Source organism: Nannobrachium achirus, assembly GCF_963921795.1.
Source record: "Nannobrachium achirus genome assembly, chromosome: 5".
Taxonomy (NCBI): domain Eukaryota; kingdom Metazoa; phylum Chordata; class Actinopteri; order Myctophiformes; family Myctophidae; genus Nannobrachium; species Nannobrachium achirus.
In genome coordinates, this window is record NC_137814.1 from 16356393 (window position 1) to 16372258 (window position 15866).

Consider the following 15866-nt stretch of genomic DNA (forward strand, 5'->3'; position numbering starts at 1 on the left):
ATATTTCAGATATATAGATTAATTCATCAGTAATTAGACTAGAGAAAGCCCCTGATGGTGTTGCAAGGTTCATGTTGGTCTTCCCCCAAATATGGCATTCATGACGCTCATATCGTCGTTGTCCAGCGTGAAACCTTGGGTGTGTTCGGGAATCCGCACTCAACGCACTGGTGTGCCATGTTGTCGTTTGTTTATTCGGTGCACTTGGTGCGTTGTCGTTCGGAAATCCAGTGCATGGCGCACCGGTGTGCTGAGTGCACGCACTCACCGACTCTACTCAGAAGATGGGGTTTGGCAGTGTGGTGCGTCAGTGCGGTGTTTTGATTGGTTGGTTTTCATGGCCGTGTCTCGAGCGGTTCTCAGCTGTGAACAATGGAGGAAATGACCTCAAAATGCAGCATTTACAGCTTTATTGGTCGTTTGGGCTTGATAGTTTCACACACATCAACATGTAAACTAACAGCAGGTATGCCAATGTTATGAATTACATCTCCTTTCAATAGCAACGTTACGTTAGCAACTGCTGCTTTTCAGAAAGTTTACCTTCGGAGTTCAGAGTGAAAAAGCTCACAGCTGCCTCTAAACTGGTCGTTCATAAATAAGCCACACTGAACGCACTCTACAACGTCACGTTCGTTTTGCATTTATCATTTTAAAACTGATTTAAACTAGTGAAAACAGCCGATCTACAAGCACACAGCGCCTCGCAGTGCAAGGCGTTGTGTGCTTGTAAATCTGCTGTTTTCACTACTTTTGTGGGACAGCCTTGTATGATGAAGCAGGGCTTTACTTTGCGAAAGAACGTACACATTTGAAACTTGGAGATACCAGTAAGACTCCCTAATCGGGAGATAAGCGACCGTAATAGGCCAACAGTTTGTTTTACCAATTATCAAGACATACGGGCAGTTGACAGTTTGCCATGGTTACTCATTGAAGTTGAATCTCCATGTATGGAGATAACCTACGCATCACACTAAGTCTGACCTCACCAGCCCATATTTGGGCATGAGCAACTTATGTCTCCATATATGGAGATATGATGACATCACACAGTCCTCAGCCGATGATGTGGCGTGATGTCATACAATACACAAACGAGCCCTACAGTATAAAGGGGCAATTCTTGCCAGGAAAGAAGCATTTCTTCGACTCAGACCTTATCGCCAGGGTTGGCTTATAGCAGCTGTCGGTAGGACCATATATGGATTATGTTAGTGTGGATCTCCTAACAGGGCATCATCTGGGATACCATCCCTTTTATGCCCATATATGGAGATCCCTAACAGAATCCCTTTCATGCCCATATATGGAGATCCCTAACAGAATCCCTTTTATGCCCATATATGGAGATCCCTAACACCATCCCTTTTATGCCCATATATGGAGATCACTAACAGCTAACAGAATCCCTTTTATGCCCATATATGGAGATCCCTAACAGAATCCCTTTTATGCCCATATATGGAGATCCCTAACAGAATCCCTTTTATGCCCATATATGGAGATCCCTAACAGAATCCCTTTTATGCCCATATATGGAGATCCCTAACAGAATCCCTTTTATGCCCATATATGGAGATCCCTAACAGAATCCCTTGTATGCCCATATATGGAGATCCCTAACAGAATCCCTTTTATGCCCATATATGGAGATCTCTAACAGAATCCCTTTTATGCCCATATATTATGGAGAAATCCCTGCTCTGAGTATCTGACATCAGTGTGATGTCACCTGTTTATGCCCATATATGGAGATCCCTGCTCTGCGTATCTGGTTGCTATGGTAAACAGTTGGTTGCTAGGGTAAAAAAACATGGTTGCTATGGTAAACAGTTGGTTGCTAGGGTAAACAGTTGGTTGCTAGGGTAAAACCATGGTTGCTAAGGTGGTTGCTAACGTACACTAACAAACCAGCAACAACAGACTGTTGCCACAGCAACGTACACAAAGGTTTGTGTACACATGTGGTGTGATGTCATACTGATGCGGAGATATGAGCAGGGCAAAGGTGTGACGTGTGACGTGTGACGGACGGACGGCCGGTGGAGGTTTTCATAGTAAACTGCTCCCTAACGGTCGCAACAAGGTTTCCACCCGACAACGACGATATACATGTAAGTCATACGTCACTGAGGGAGTGTAGATATATTGTGACAGGTTGTTCTATGGTGTGGCTATTATGTTATAGTCTGTTCATTCATTTGTTTTCATACTTTATGGTGTATTGTGTCAAACATTACAGTTGATGAAGTCAATGAAGGTGCCCTGATGAGGTTGCTGAAGCAGTGCAAATATAGAGACTTGACCATCCGTGAGATAATGAACGTCATCTCCCAGTACAAGGACCTGCACCCTGTTATGGATGCCTATGTCTTCAATGATGGTTCCACAAGAGACTTGATGAGTTTAAGAGGAACAGTCCCAATCAGCTACAAAAGTCAGGTGTACAACATCCCAGTGTGCCTCTGGCTACTAGACACGTACCCACACAACGCTCCCATATGTTTTGTGAAGCCTACAAGTACCATGAGGATCACACCTGGTAAATACGTTGATGACAATGGCAAAATCTTTCTGCCATATCTACACGAGTGGAAACACCCAGCGTCAGATCTGTACGGCCTGATCCAGGTGATGATTGTGGTGTTTGGGGAGGAACCGCCTGTCTACTCTTGGCCCACAACTCCAATACCCCATACGCCATACCAAGCCTTCCAGGCAGCACGACCCCCTGCGCCTGCATACCGGTACATGCCTGGGATTGGAGTCGCATTTTATGGACCAAACCCCAACCCTGCCAGTTACCCTGGAGGGTACCAATACCCTGTGGGGAACTCATATCCAGCCACAGCTGGCCCTGTACACTACCCTCCTCAAGTCCCCGTCTCCACAGCTGGCCCTGTACACTACCCTCCTCAAGTCCCCGTCTCCACAGTGGGCCCTGTACACTACCCTCCTCAAATCCCCGTCTCCACAGTGGGCCCTGTACACTACCCTCCTCAAATCCCCATCTCCACAGTGGGCCCTGTACACTACCCTCCTCAAATCCCCATCTCCACAGCTGGCCCTGTACACTACCCTCCTCAAGTCCCCGTCTCCACAGTGGGCCCTGTACACTACCCTCCTCAAATCCCCATCTCCACAGTGGGCCCTGTACACTACCCTCCTCAAATCCCCATCTCCACAGCTGGCCCTGTACACTACCCTCCTCAAGTCCCCGTCTCCACAGTGGGCCCTGTACACTACCCTCCTCAAATCCCCGTCTCCACAGTGGGCCCTGTACACTACCCTCCTCAAATCCCCATCTCCACAGTGGGCCCTGTACACTACCCTCCTCAAATCCCCATCTCCACAGTGGGCCCTGTACACTACCCTCAAATCCCCGTCTCCACAGTGGGCCCTGTACACTACCCTCCTCAAATCCCCGTCTCCACAGTGGGCCCCAGCAGAGACGGCCCAATTCGTGAGGACACCATCCACGCATCTCTGATTTCTGCCATGACCAACGAGCTCCGCTGGAAGATTAAGGAGGAGATGTACTCACGAATGGAGCAGGAAACGGCCGCGGTAGATGAGAACATTGAGAGGAACTGAGCAAGGCGCTAGAAATGATGGAGAGCCTGCAGAGTGCAATAGCATCGATGATGTGATCGTTCCCACAGTGCCGCTGTACAAACAGATCCTGAATCTGTTTGCGGAGGAGAACGCAATCGAGGACGCCGTCTTCTACCTGGGAGAGGCCCTCCGCAGGGCGGTCATAGACTTAGAGGTTTTCCTCAAGCATGAGCGTCTCCTGGAAGCAGTTCAAGCTCCGGGCCCTCATAGAGAAAGCCCGCAAGACCAGCGGCCTCAGTGACCTAGAGGTCATTGACCTCTACTGTCAGGAATGATTCTCGAACTTAAAGGCAGGACCCAAAATCAGGAACTCAAAACCCAAAACCAAACGCAGGAAGCAAGATGAACGATTAACGAAGACATTACTGTACAGAAAGTACAGAACACAGTCACACACATTACACAAGCTCACTAACTACAAACACAACACTAGACTAACAATAAATACAGGAACACTGAACTCTGAAACTTAACTGAAACAGAAAAGACGGACCAACAAAACCAAGACAATGATCCGACAAGGAATAAGCATTCAAGCAGATGAGTCCGCTCGAAGCAATCACGGCAAGGCACAGGGGAGTGGAAATGGGGGACAGGGGTGATATGGGGACAAACTGGAGGGTGGCAGAGGCTGTGACCATGACGACCCCCTAGAAATGCACACATCCTTCTCCACCTTTGTCATACCTCAACTTCTGTCCTTTTATGCCCATATATGGAGATCCCTGATGTCATCAATATTAAGCCCATGTGTGTCACAGTGCGTGAAACCTCATCCCAGCTCATCCATATTTGGGAAAATATTAGAGTTCTCAAATTCTGCCTGAACCTGACCATACCCGAATCCGACCGACATTTACGGTAGGGTAGGGCCTAAAATGCATGCTAATTAGTCGGGCCGGGTAGGGCCTCGGGCCGGGTAGAGGCTAAAACGTATGCTAAATAGTCGGGGCAGGAAGGGCCTCGGGCCGGACCAGTTAGGGCCCAGTTAGTGCCCAGTTAGGGTCCTTAATTTTCAGGCCCATTGAGAACTCTAGAACAGGGGTTTTCAAAGTGGGTGACGGGGCACCAAGCTTAACGAACCCCCAAGCTCGCACCACTCTTCCATTGAACTCGATGGACTTTTGGGGGTTTGTGGTTATAGAAATGGTTACACAAAGTGGCTAACTAACACAAAGTGAAACATAGAACCGGTTTGCACTGCTCAAAAAATAAATGACGCATGAAAAATATTCATTTATTTGAGGGCATTGACGTCACATGTGCATGCCGAATCAATCAAATAAGCAAGAATTAGTATGAGAGATATATTTGTGTTCTAAGAATTGCAAGCTTTGATGAAAGTGATACTACATTTGCAATTTACAAGGGAGTTCAGTATACTGCTAAACCCAGGAAGTCTTTGTTGATAGCTGAAGGACACAATCCTGGTGAATGCCAAAGACATGCCAGTCTCTGTTGATAGCTTGATCACTTAACTAGTCTGGCAGACAATGTTAGGGACCAACAAGCAGTAGAAAAGACATGAAGAGAAGAGATGATGAGTGCATACAAAGAAATCCCATTTCACTGCAGTGTTAGATGGCCAAGTTGTGGGAAAGTGCTTGAGAGATGTGTGAACTTCATTGATAAAACGAATCAATAGAATCTGTTCATGTTAAGAGGGACGAACACTAGCCAGAACGGGAGGATGGCAGGTGGCTTTGGAAAATGAACGCTTTTAACACGCAGGCTATCACAACGCTTCTGATGAGCTCAATCTCCTCATCGTCTCGTCATGTATTGCGGCTGCTTCAAATACTTGATGGAATACTAATGAGTTTTCAACTCATTCAATCAGCACGATCAACATTGCCATGTATCTCAGAGATCTGGAATTGGAATTTTCCAATATACAGTACACTATATACCGTTTAATATACTGTATTCTACGTGTTTCTTTTCATATACAGGGATACGTTTGTATATGAAAGACATGGACTTTCACATACAATGTTGGTTTTAGAATGGATGGGCTTACACTGTACTTTACAATGCAATACAATACTGATCTCTCACATGAAGGCCGGGAACAGCGTGTTCAGCTCAAGTCAAGTCATCACACCTCAGATGCAGTAGATTAGCTGAGCTCAGCTAAAGAGTGCAGGGATCACACTGAGATGTGTCGCACAACGGTATAGACATTTGAGAAACTTTTCGCCTATACTGTAATGTCGAAAACAGGTACTCCTGTTTGAAAGTGGTTAAGTCCTGTTCTCAAAGTGGTGTCCAGGGACCCCCAAGACCCCTCCTTGAAGAGGATCCAGGGGGTCCCCGAAAAAAATCTGTTATATCACTTTTAATAGCCAATATACATTGGCTATTAGCCATCATGGATCATCATGATATGGTCCTACACTGTATCTACTGTACAAGCCCACAACGGATTGCGATGCAATATCTTGTATGGGAATCCCTGGCACAAAATGGGTCAAATATACATTCATTTGTTTGAGAACCACTGTTCTAAGCAGTTTGCTGCTTAAAATGATTGGTTTAGATTCAAGGTATCAATTATTTGCCAGTAAACAGATGTCGAATAGCATGTGTACACGCACACGCACTTCATTATTGGCGTCGGAGACTAAACTTAACTGTGTCTACCTGGCAGGTGTTATGTTGTGTGTACGTACGTGTGTGTGTGTGTGTGTGTGTGTGTGTGTGTGTGTGTGTGTGTGTGTGTGTGTGTGTGTGCGTGTGCGTGTGCGTGTGTGTGTGTGTGTGTCTGTTGGAGAAAAACGCAGAAATGGCAAGGGAAAGAAATACTCCTTTCCCCATCTCAGTGCTGGCACAGGGTAAAATAAATGTAGGCACTATTATTATTTTGATTGCACACACACAAACACACATACTGTACAAAAACAAACAAACAACAAGCACACAACGCTTTACGGTCTACTCAGTATGCATAACAACTGCTACCGACTTCAAAGTCTAAACCGTGTGATCTTTTGTTCAACTTTTTCAGCCAAAAAACTGCAGAAAATAAACTGTAAAGAAGCTGCGCTTCGCTACTGCTGAAAGTCAACACTTTTTGAGAAAGCTTCTGCTGTTGGCAGGCTGCTACGATAACGTTGCTGTTGGTGGGACTCTGGGAAACCTTGTATGTCCTAATTAGCCCTATTCACAGCCCGCCCATTCAGCATCCCCCTGGTGCTGAAGTCACGTTTTGAAGGGGAAACCCTACTAAAAGCCCATAGAGTTAACACAGAAATCGCAAATTTAATGCAATTTCCGAATAGTACAGTATAAAATACGGCTAGCATGATCAAGAACACAAGATAGTAAAAGGCACAAAGCATTTTAAAAACATTTAGAGAAAATAGCCGATCTACAAGCTTGTATAGGCCGGCTATTTTCACTACTTCTGTGGAATACGCTTGTCTGATGAAGTAGGGCAGCGCTACTCAACCCGCGGGCCGCATGCGGCCCGCGCCGCCTGTCTGTGCGGCCCGTCATGACCATACCAATAAAAATATGATTTTTCTAAGCCTGTCAAAGTTAACGCGCAACGCAAAATGCGGTGATGTTTGAGCCTCGGTGGACTCCGTAGTCAGGAAGCGAATACAGTCAATGCACAGAGCACAGACAGCAGTGCGGAGATGCTGGCGGCTACACTAGATCTATTGTACAACGAGACGGTCAGACAGACAAATCTGCGGAAATTTTGCAGCATACAACCACAGTCGGGCTCACTGGAGTGGAGACGCATGACGGTCGTGCGATATGAACGCTCGCGACCCGGACCGTCATGTTTTAGGCTAGTGAAGACGTAGTCCTTGTCTGTGCTTGTCTCTGCCTCCGCGGCTCCGCCAGTCAGCACCGACAGACAGTGCACACATTCCAACAGATCGTAGCAGCCAGGGAACTATGCTTGTACCCCAAATGGGGAAGTTTTCTCATGCCAATAACGCTCCTTTTCATTAATAGGACGGATTTAAAATAAATAGACGTTTATACTTATTATTCAATCACTCAAACCCCAGCATCCCTATTCTTGGGAGACATTCACCAAAAATAGCCGATCTACAAGCTCACCACAAGATGCATTGTGAGCTTGTAGATCGGCTATTTTTGGTTAAGAGTTGTTTGTTTTATGGAAAAATAACTCAAGTAAAGTTCAACTCAGCCACTTGTACTGTACTTGTAAAACAGTTTGATGCTTTGAGCTTTGTAATTTAAACACAACTAACTGCTCATTGAAGGAGATTGACCAAAAATAGCCGATCTACAAGCTCCAATGCATCTTGTGGTGAGCTTGTAGATCGGCTATTTTTGGTGAATGTCCCCCAAGAATAGGGATGCTGGGGTTTGAGTGATTGAATAATAAGTATAAACGTCTATTTATTTTAAATCCGTCCTATTAATGAAAAGGAGCGTTATTGGCATGAGAAAACATACCTTTACGTTGCCAAAGTTCACTAGCCTTGCATACCCAGACACAGGGGCGGTTCCAAAACGATTGAACCAGATCTGTTAATTTTCACTTCACATTTTGTGAATAAAGCCTAATTTGATCAAATTCGATAATTTCTTCATTCCATCCATAATCTTTTGGTTCAATGAGGTTTGGCCTGGCTTAAATAGATGGAAATGTGGCTATTTTCTGTGTGTTTCCTTAATTATAAAGCTTGTCATGAAGCCTGTTACAAAATCATTGTAAACGTCCAAAATAGGACCGTCATTTTTAGGTTGCGGCCCTTTGGACTTTTGGTATTTTGCTGAGTGGCCCCTGAGCCTTCCTAAGTTGAGTAGCCCTGAAGTAGGGCAATGATTTTCGGGGAGCTTAAAAAAAAAACTTAAATTTAAATATAGAGATATGAGGTTTCTGCCCAACAGCAATGATGAACATTTTACTCTCAAATGATGACTTGAAATCTATGATGATCAATGAAGAATAATTTAGTCATTTTATGTTATTATGGCCACTAGATTAGTTTGCAGTATAATTATATGGATGGACAGAGCCAATAGCTCATGGGGCTAAACAGGGTTAACCACTTAAACCTGGATGATCGGAGTCCCTCGATCAAAGGCGCGTGATTATGGATCCCACTGGGAAAGATGGATAACCACGCCCCGGACTCATTTTTTAAGCTTGTGATTGGCTGAACCGGACGTAGGGAGCGCTCCATTGTAGTCACTTGGACCGCGCGAGGTGCACCAAAACCCAATTATCATGGCGTTTATCGTGCGCTTGCCCAGGCCTTACGGCCTGGGCATAAATATAACGATTGCATTCACCCCGGCTTCGTAACTCGCGCGGCGCTCCGCCAGCCGCGCGGCCCTGGCCCGCGCGGCTGGCCCGCAAGGTCCGCTGGCCTTCGCGCCGCTTGCAATGTCGTGGACAATAACTGAAAACGAGCCCTCTATGCCGTTTCCATCCATCTTTCCCAGTGGGATCCATAATCACGCATCAAGGGCTCTATAGTGCTCTTTTCTGTTGTCGCTCTACATTAAATATCTCTGCAGAAATTAGCCATATAATTCTACAAAATCATCCAGGGCATTATGTTTTTCTCTCTTACAGTTTTCAATGCAAAATATTGTAGGTACCTGGATTCAGAAATCATTGAAAGGTGGTAGTGCAGCCAAAACATGTTTGAGAACCATTATCCACATAAATATCACACTGAGGGTCCTTGAAAACTGCTGGTAAGCTCTGGAGCAGTTCAAAACGTAGGTTATGTACTGTACATCGCTCAAGGACATAGGAGTGACATTTACAAAGGCTACATTATGAGCTCTCCAGGCTTCCAGTATTCCCTTTACCGGTACATCCAAACTCCCTTGGATTTAACTAGAGACACCTTAAGCATGCTTCCATCTTTTACCTCAGCACCATTCATTCATTCAGGCTGAATTTATTTGTCCCTATGCCTCTATTAACACCCAAGGGGCCAAACTCGTTCAGTAACGAGATAAGGCCACTAGGGGTCACTCTGCCAAAAGGAGTTGTCTCGTTCCTCAACGAGACAACAAAGGGTTAACTGTACAGCGTGCTGCGCACATGCTGTGTGCCCTGTGAATGACCCTAGTCCATACGTCACACCGTGGCTCGCAGAGAGAGACAATGGCGGACTAGTCTGCATTGATTTCCATTCTAGGCTGAAACATAAAAAGGGCTTTATCTAGAATGAGGTGCAAAGAACGCCAGGGAAGCAGAGATCTGAATTTTTTCACGGCAACACTTTACCGCGATGGTCGGCCCCGGTTTGGATTTTAGTTTCGCGAGCGTTAGTAAACAAATGGATTATCTTCCTCAATCGTCAGTGGACACTCACGTGCACACGCACGAAGCTTCCGAGGCTCTTCAAAATAAAGCATGAGTGAACGGCGGCAACAGCAACAGCTAGAAATGTTAGAAACCTTGGCTTCCCATGAATGTCTGAGAGACCTGTCAAAAGTTCAACCTTGAGTTTTCAGGGTTTCCTTAACCTATGTTTTTATTGTATCAAGGCTATAGTGATTCAATGCTCTTACCTTCAAAGATACAAAGTATTGATTCCAAGACATCAGGTATAGGTTCATAATGATGACAATAGTTATATCATTCTTCATTTGTCTTATTTTGAAAATATGAGAAACTTTGCTTAAAAAGCGTGTTTTCAACACCTTTTCAATTGGTACAACAATATGCAGCATTGATTCTATGAAATAAGATGTGTACTATAATGATGAAGAACAGCATATCATTCTTCAATCTGATCTGTCTTAGAAAATGTGCTAAAAAGATTTACAACTGCAGTTTCTATTAAGGTAAAACACTCTCTGAAACTTGTAATAATTTTGTTTTCATTATGTATAATTGCGTTGGAAGAAAACAGGGTGGGCTCTCACACTAAGTCGTCTGAATACACTTGTTGAGAATGTATGGGGGTCATTTGGTTTTGGCTCCATGTCTGTGTCTGTCCCTTCTGTCCTCCCAGATCCTTGTTTGTCCCTTCTGTCCTCTGAGCTCCATGTAGGACCTTTCTGTCCTCCCCACAGGTCTATGTCTGTCCCTGCTGTCCCCACCCCAGTCTTCTTACTGGAATACAACATACCGGTATGTATACATATTTAATTGATAAGCATACGTTTGCTAGGTGACATTTTAGCCAAACAAAACATGTAACTTATGCACAGTGGGGCAGTGATGGATCACACCAACCCACTATAACATTAAGTTCTTTACAGTGCAGCAATCACCTTGTCTAGTTAACATTCAAGTCTGTCTTCTCTTTTTATTCGCTCCTTGCTGTGTGTGTCTCTCTCTCTCTCTCTCTCTCTCTCTCTCTCTCTCTCTCTCTCTCTCTCTCTCTCTCTCTCTCTCTCTCTCTCAAAGTCAGACTACTAAACTGTCTGTACTTTTGATGGGAGTCATAAAGTGGAATTTATATTGTTTATTATGTTGGTGTCTTAATAATCCCCGAAGGGAAGGGCTGTGTTAATCGCAGCCAGCCACGAAAATAAAATGATTAATTCATTAATTCATATATTAATTAATGAATTCATACATTCGATCAGTCATACAACAGTTGGTGCCAAGAAGTTATGTTATGAGTAAGTGTGTATAGTATAGTATAGCAGCGGATTGTTCAGAAACTGATTCCTACAAAAAGGTAAATGATCATTTGGACCGCTAGCTACTGTATTTCTTCAATAATGCCAGCCCCTCTGGATATAGGATACATTTATTTCCTCAACATGAGCTCAACATTTCAACATTTGCTAAAGCGAAGTGGTGGCAAGATTTTAGTGCGCCATCCGTCAATCCAAAGGGCCTCGATTTGCCGTGGTGCACTTTAAAGATGCTGATGTTATAGGATATATTATGGATTTTCAAATTGGATTTCAAAAACTAGGGCAAGCCATCGACCGTTCAGTAGTGACTCAACATACTGCAAAACATATATCATCATAGTTTGCTGTCCACTATGCAGTTAGCGTACACAGCGTTACCATGTTTTACCAGACTATACAAGTGTCACGGTTTTGCTAGGGTGCGTGGGTTATACACCTACCTGTAGGTTATTGTACCTAATTTAAAGGGACATTTTATTTTCACCCCAGACAGTTTTTAAGTTGCTCCATTCAGTATTTAGATATGATTTTCATACAAACCCATTGTAACTTCATTTTAACCATTCATTTATCGAGATGCCAGTCATCTAGTATGAAGTCAAGTTGTCTATGACAAGGTCTCAGCCTGATATCCAGATTGAAATGAAAGTTAATTATTTCAAAAAGTATAAAACATAAGGTATACAGTGTGTGTGTGTGTGTGTGTGTGTGTGTGTGTGTGTGTGTGTGTGTGTGTGTGTGTGTGTGTGTGTGTGTGTGTGTGTGTGTGTGTGTGTGTGTGTGGAAGTACACACACACACACACACACACACACACACACACACACACACACACACACACACACACACACACACACACACACACACACACACCACAGAACGTGGATTCTGGGGTTCTAATTATTTTAGTAAAAAATAATGTGTGAATTACTTAAGCACCCATTTCCTTCACTAGAGTTATTATACCCTCCAAGTTCTACCCTGAATGTATTATACCACCACAGCAGTATAGCTAAATATACTGTGTGTCTTTATAGTGGGACACACAGCAGGACGTCATGAGATTGGAGCAGTTGTTTTGGTGACACGTTAGATTTCACTTAGAGACGATGGAACACAAAAGAACTCAGCACAGCAGGGTGCATTTCTGCTTCTCGCAAACAAGAACCTGCTGCCCCATGCAAGCATATAGAAGAAAGGTGTACAGTACTGTGTGTGCGTGCGTGCGTGCGTGCGTGCGTGCGTGCGTGCGTGCGTGCGTGCGTGCGTGTTTGTGTGTGTGTGTGTGTGTGTCTCCAACATAAAATAAAAGGGGAAAAAACGGTGTGCATGTGTCATTATTTAACAGCTGCTGCAAGGTACAGGGGAATTAAACCCAATAAAGTATAAGGGATAAAACGTCTGGAATACTGAGGAGAAGGTAGGAGGAATAAATCAGAAAGCCATGCATCTTAATCTTCAGTTTTACCTTTCTTTCGGAAAAAAAAATACATAAATAAAAAAAATCCTGTTTCTTCATTCCTCATAGTTGCTGTTTCATGACCCCCGAAGGATAAGATAGTTAACTTTAAAGTAGGCAGCATGAAAAATGCACATTCACCTCGCATAAAAAATAGCTTGGTATTGAGTTCTGACTACCAGACCATGTAGATGGGGAGTGTTCCTCTGTTGTCTGGGTCTTTCCCCCATCTCTCTCTCTCTCTCTCTCTCTCTCTCTCTCTCTCTCTCTCTCTCTCTCTCTCTCTCTCTCTCTCTCTCTCGGCCTTGGTCACTCTCCATGGTGCTGATCTGTTGGGAGAATCTGCCCATATCTGCAGATCTAACACATAACAGGGGTTAGACCTGTGAAGTTCTCAGATGATACCGTGGTGGTCAGCCAGATCTCCGGTGAAAACACGTCTGAGCATGATGGTGTGGTGAAGGACTTTGTGCAGTGGAGCGAGGCCAACCATCTCCATCTCCGGCTTAATGCTAGCAAGACCAAGGAGATGGTCGTGGACTTTCGTACGACTAATCGTGTTCCCCCGGTGCCTAGCATATAAACGGAGAGGTGGTGGAGTTTGTGGACAACTACAAATTCCTTGGAATGCACCTGAACAGCTCTTTGGACTGGTCTGACAACGCTGAGGCGATCCTCAGCAAGGGGAAGAGCAGGCTGTTCTTCCTGAGAAGACTGAGATCGTTTGGAGTGTGCAACAAGATGCTTCAGATGTTCTACTAGTCGGTTATGGCTAGTGTTCTCTTTTTTGGAATATCTTGCTGGGGGGGCAACAACAGAGCGGGTGACACTGCCAACCTCAACAGACTGGTGAGGAAGGCAGGTTCTGTCGTTGGGTCCTCCTTACAGGGGGTGGAGGAAATAGCCAGGGTGCGTACAGCTAGGAAGCTGGTCGCCATCTTGGAGAACTCCTCCCATCCCCTCAACCCTGAGATCTTTGGTTACTGGAGTATGAGAGGAAACAACCGTTTCTGCTACCCAGGACGGAGGTGCGAAAGACTTGGAAAGTCCTTTGTGCCGGTCGCTCTCAAGCAATACAACGAGACTCATGATGGTCGCTTGCCTAGGCCTAATTGGATTACCTAGGACAACTGTTACCTTGCACTACTGGAACAAAAGTTGTACTGACTCTGACCTCTAACGTACTTTTCCCTGAGAGGGTTGCTGTGGCGTCTTGCTGTGGCTCCCATTATTGCTTTAAAAGGAAAAAATATATATATACATATATTCTTGACTTATTTGCACTGACTTTGGTCACTTTTTTTCAGGCCCTGCACTATTGGGTTGTGTTGGTTGTACTGTGTATTATTGCGGTGTTGATATGGCGGTGCGATACTTGTGTTGCATGACTGCATTGACTAGCAGTGACTGTTATGTGCACTCTTTTGTTTGGCACTGTTTGCTAAGTTCTGCTTGAGTATAGCTTTTTTGTGTGTGACGTATCACTTATGAGCGTTGAATGTTTCGTGGTCACTTTATGTATATATTCTTCTTCTCTTTTTGCAATAGCTTTCGACACTTAATGTTTTATTTATCTTTTTTTGTGCTTGCTCTTTGGACTGTATACTACTGTACAGTACTCTTTTTCTTTTTCTTACTTCTCTGTAACTTGTAACCTTAACTGCTGTGCTGCCTCTGGGCAACTGAATTTCCCCTGTGGGATAATAAAGGTATCTATCTATCTATCTATCTATCTATCTATCTATCTGTCAGGTAAAGTGGCCCATCTACAAGCTCCCGATCTGTTTTGGAGTGTTGCTAGCCGCTCCTACTTCTGTCTTTGTATGTATATGTATGTATGTCCGTCCCGCAAAGCTGGGCATTGGCAAAGCTTCGCAGGATGTTAAATGAAATTAACTGAACTCACTTCACACCAGTGTTGTTTTTGACAGCAAATATATATTTAGTTTTAGTCATGATTTAGTCACCTGAAAAGTTTTAGTTTTAGTCTAATTTTAGTCGACTAAATATCATAAGATTTTAGGCGACTAAATCTACAGTTGATTTAGTCAACTGAAATGTATTTTGGCAGGCCTTGATGGCATCGTAATGCTGATTTTACACTTGGTTGTGTGCTGAAAATAGCAGATCTACAAGCTCACAGCGCGTCGCAGCACGCAACACCTGAGATCACTGCTTAGTTTTCGTCAGTGAAAAAAACGCAGTCGACAAACATTTTTCTTCATAGTTTTAGTCGACAAAATCAACACTGCTTCACACAGGGTGTGAATGCGGCAGCATTGCAGAATGCAGAACATGGAAACCTCTTCAGTATGGTTGAGGTTCGGGAGATGGTTCCGGTTCCAAGTATACTAATTATTCTGATTTGATGAGCTTGGGAGTCAAAACAAATCTGTTAATGAATCTTTTCAGTTTGCACGGCGCTTCTATCATTTGATCCACAGTAATTAATGTGTTTTTCATTTCCCCTGCAGAGCCCACAGAGTAGCTCTAGCTGCTAGAGCATGCCTGCTTACTCAGGAGATATATTTAACTTTGATCTTCACATAGTATACCTACCACTTGTCGTCAAACATGTAGTTGTCCCACCATACCACAGTATCTACATTTCTCAATATAAGAGGCAGGGGTACCAAACCACAGCAGTTGTGTTCTATTGAATTGAATATACTGTACCATACACACAATTCACAAAAGTGTAGCTAATTCTAACCATAATGATTAGATAAGGGATTTAAACAGATTCAAGAGTGAGCTCCTGAAGTCCATTCCTCCCATGGTTGCCAGGGATGGCAAGAAGACACTGGGCCACTCTATCTGTCAACACCATCAGAAGAGAGGTGATCATCTAATACTAGACTCTAAGTGAACTACTCTACTACACCCACCACCAATGCCCAACTTGAGCAAAGACCACAATCCACTTGCAATAGAGTAACGAAGTCATGACGTTACTCGCTCATCCCTCGGTTCACAGAAGTAATTTCTGTATGGAGAATAACATTGAGTCATCTTAAAATCGTCTCACATAAGCATTGTCGTCCAAAAATAAACAAAAGGTCTCCACGATATTGTCGGGGAGGTGGCTCTGTATGGTTTATGATAGTCGGTCACTCATATTTGATTTCTGGTGAAAATGTAAACTAATTCGGCGACTGTAACATTAGCGTTTTCTCACCATCAGT

General features: G+C 44.1%; 1 pseudogene across 1 annotated transcript in view; it reads left to right on the forward strand.

The window, feature by feature from the left end:
• Positions 1-3893, forward strand: part of LOC308284849 (tumor susceptibility gene 101 protein-like) — a 133576-nt pseudogene extending 129683 nt beyond the window's left edge. Inside the window, exons 4-5 of the transcript in view lie at positions 2246-2862; positions 3398-3893. The product of the transcript in view is annotated as a tumor susceptibility gene 101 protein-like (transcript). The remainder of the gene's footprint in view (positions 1-2245; positions 2863-3397) is intronic.
• The last annotated feature ends 11973 nt before the right edge of the window (positions 3894-15866 follow it).